Here is a 4485-nt window from a genome sequence, read left to right as displayed (position 1 = left end):
ATTTTTGTCTGGAACAGAGCAGCTTCACTGCACAGGACAAACCAGAGACTCATAAACAACTCACAGAAGGCTACAAAGAGTTATTTATGCTTCAGACCACACATGACATTAAGAACCAAGGGTTTATAATTCGTTAAACAGGATAATTTGTGTAATTTCAGTTATTTGGTCATCTGGAATATACTCAAATATCTGTTATGCACTTCTAATGTATTTATAATACTGTTCAAAAGTTCAAGAAGTCTCACTGCAAAGGCTGAATATATTTGATAAAAAATACAGCAATATTGTGAAATATTATTACACTTTAAAATAACTGTTTTGTATTATAATATATTCAATTTATTCCTGTGATGCAAAGCTGAATTTTCAGCATCATTACTCCAGGATGCTGTGATGAATAGAAAGTTCAAAAGTATAGCATTTAATTGAAATACAAATCTTTTGTAACATTATAAACGTCTTTACTGTCACTTTTGTTCAATTTAATGCATCCTTCCTGAATAAAAGTACAACATGCACAAACCTGATGATCATGTTCTCCAGCATGATGTCTGAATGTTTTTAAGAGCATCCTGTGCTTCGCCATCTGTTCAAAGAAGTTCACATGATCAGTGACAGTATGTTAATTTGATTAGTGACCTAGAAATAGTGCAAGCTTTTAAATGTGAGTGTAACTGACATTTCTGAAAATCCTACCAGGTTTAAATGAGGTTATTAATGCCAGATGTTCAATGCGTCTCAGATTCTTGGACCCCACTGTAAGTACAACACAAGAGATACAGTATCTCTGGATAGCATAAATAAACAGTCAAGTGTTAATCACAGACAGTGGAGTTTGGACATCTAGACCCCAATTATGGATGACAAGGACTGAGAACATGTGAAAACAGAGGGATGAGAGAGAGATGAGGCATGAGTAGAGGAGCAGATGTAAGGGGAAAGTAAGAGATGGTCTGTCTCTCTGTACGCTGCAGTTTCTCCCTCAGCAATACATCATGAACACTTTGTACTTGACTGGTGTTATAGCTGCTGTTTGCCAGAGAAACATCATTAATCTCTCTTGGTTTGATTCCTCACAGTATCATAACTGAAAATATTCTTGTTTTTATTTCATCCTCTTTAGCACCCCACAAAAAACACACTGTGCATGCAATCGCTCACACAGTACTGAATGGATGGATGAGCGGATGGATAAAACGATGGATGGATGGATAAAATAATATATATATATATGAAATTATGGATGGATGGATGGATGGATGGATATATAGATAGATGGATAAATGGACGGATGAATACAATTATATATATGCAATTATGGATGGATGGATGGATAAAATGATAGATATATGAAATTATGGATGGACGGATGGATGGATGGGTGGATGGATGAAATGATAGATGGGTGAAATTATGGATGGACAGATGGATGGCTGATGGATAGCTGGATGGATGGATGGATGGATGGATGGATAAAATGATAGATATATGAAATTATGGATGGACGGATGGATGGATGGGTGGATGGATGAAATGATAGATGGGTGAAATTATGGATGGACAGATGGATGGCTGATGGATAGCTGGATGGATGGATGGTTGGATGGATGGATAAAATGATAGATACATGAAATTATGGATGGACAGATGGATGGATGGATACAATTATAGATATATGAAATTATGGATGGACGGATGGATGGCTTATGGATAGCTGGATGGATGGATAAAATTATAGATATATTAAATTATGGATGGATGGATAGATGGATGGATGGATAAAATGATAGATGGGTTAAATTATGGATGGACAGATGGATGGCTGATGGATAGCTGGATGGATGGATGGTTGGATGGATGGATAAAATGATAGATACATGAAATTATGGATGGACAGATGGATGGATGGATACAATTATAGATATATGAAATTATGGATGGACGGATGGATGGCTTATGGATAGCTGGATGGATGGATAAAATTATAGATATATTAAATTATGGATGGATGGATAGATGGATGGATGGATAAAATGATAGATGGGTTAAATTATGGATGGACAGATGGATGGCTGATGGATAGCTGGATGGATGGATGGATAAAATGATAGATATATGAAATTATGGCTGGACGGACAGATGGATGGATAAAATGATAGATATATGAAATTATGGCTGGACGGACAGATGGATGGATAAAATGATAGATATATGAAATTATGGCTGGACGGATAGTCAGATGTTAGATAGATAGATAGATAGGTAGATAGTTAGATAGATAGATAGAAATGGTCAGAATAGATATATATATAGATAGATAGATAGATAGAGAGAGAGATAGAGAGATAGATAGATAGAAATGGTCAGAATAGATAGATAGATAGATAGACAGATAGATAGATTGATAGAAATGGGCTCAATAGATCGATAGATAGATAGATAGATAGATAGATAGATAGATAGATAGATAGATAGATAGATAGATAGATAGATAGATAGATAGATAGATAGATAGATATAACAAATGAATGGCGCTCGGATCTGACACAAATAAGAACTAGGAGGTGGAAGACAGAGTGGATGTTGAGTCAGATGGAAATTGTGGCTCCCCTCGCGTTTTCTCTACCTACATAATTGGCCCATGAGCCTAGTTTGTTTAATTCTAGTGTGCATTAATCTGGAGCTCGGCGACCTCTGTGGCATAATTACTTCTGTAAAACTCACACATGCACGCACATGGATCATTGTACACACTGCAAACAAATTGATTACAGATTAACGGTAAGCTGGAGGTGCTCGGAACGGGCAGAGGAGAAAAGAAGTGCCCACAGCTCGCTTAGCGTCCTAAATCGAATCAGAGCCAATGGGTTTAAAATTCAATTTAAAGGGGAAAAGCACAAAAAGCCAGGGCGAAAGGAAGAGGCAATGGCTTGAAAACGGAGCCATTTGTGCACGATAACGATCAGCGGCCCACCTCTGGACTCACAAACCGCTCCTTCCCAAGGAAAATGTAAATAAGAGTTGACTTTCCCTTCAGGTTTCAGTAATAGATTTCATTTTGTGGTCTGACATTGTAGCATTTATGTTGCACAACGCAAAAATAAATTTCTTAGTCAGTATGATTGAATAAATCTACACTGGTAGTCAAAAGCTTGAAATAATTATGATTTTTTTAATGTTATTGAAAGAAGTCTCATATGCTCAGCATGCCTGCATTGATTTGATAAAAAAAAAAATCCAGTAAAAACAGTATTTTACAATTTAGAATAATTGTTTGAAGGTAATGTTTATGTCATACGTTTTGAGCATTATTTTAAGCATAAACCTTGTCAGATTTGTGCCTAAAACAAAACAAACAAAAAAAACTATTTGCCAATGACATGAGAAAAAAAATTACAACTTCAACCTTAACTTCAAGATGTTTTCTCTGAAAACAAATCACATTATTTTGTGCAGTTTTTCTTCTCAAATAAATGTTTGTTTGCATACTTGTTTCAAGGTTGTTTAGGTATTTTTACTGGAAAACAAAAAATTCTTCGAGACACATGTTTTTCAGGTCAACGACTTGCACAATGATTTCTGGCTTAACTTGTCTAGTAGAAATTACAATAATCTAAAAGTGGTGGATGATCAATTGTGCCAGGTTGGCTAGTTCCACAAATTAAAAAAATAAAACTACATTAAATATTTTTAAAAACACACAAAAAAAAACCTTAAGATTTAATTTGTATTCACTTTGTATAAATGTATCAATAGAATAAAAAAAGTTGCTCAAAGGGGTAGAAGTATACAATATGCTTGAAGGACTAATACATTAGTTAAAAAGTATTAATACTTTAACTTCATTTAATAAGTTGAACAAATTCAAGCTCAAAATTAATAATAATAATAATAATAATAAAAACTTGATTTCAGATATCTTATTTGACGTCAATAAATTGCATTATGTTTATTAGGCTTATATATAAACATTACATCAGCCTGCTAGACATTAGTATTCAAGGAATAAATGTCAAGTCAAGTGGTTATAAAAATATATAATCAAGTGTATCCTTCCATATAAATAGCGTTCTACCTTTCTAATTCTAAAGTGATTGAAAACATGCTAATTACTATATCAAATTAATCAAATGTAAGGCAAAAATTTTATAATTGCTGTATCATTATTAAAAACAATGACGAATGAACTTACTTAGAGCCTTAATTAGGAAGTTAATTAGAAAAAAATATTATGGGACTAAAATGAGAGAGATATAAAATGCGATAGGACAAAGACAAAAAAATAAATCAATAAAGAAGCTGAAATAGTGATGTATATTTTGCAATGAATAAATATAGCAGAGAGAGAGAGAGAGAGAGAGAGAAGGGAGAAATAAACATTCTCAAAGCAAATTTTAAATAGAATGTAATGTAATGTATGTATGTAAATACAAACTAAACTTCTTCTTTTTTTTCTCCAAATTTGCAAATAATGATTCCTGG

This window comes from Sinocyclocheilus grahami, unplaced genomic scaffold (genome assembly GCF_001515645.1).
Source record: "Sinocyclocheilus grahami isolate Dianchi unplaced genomic scaffold, SAMN03320097.WGS_v1.1 scaffold480.1, whole genome shotgun sequence".
NCBI classification, from domain to species: Eukaryota; Metazoa; Chordata; class Actinopteri; order Cypriniformes; family Cyprinidae; genus Sinocyclocheilus; species Sinocyclocheilus grahami.
This window is presented reverse-complemented; position numbering follows the sequence as displayed.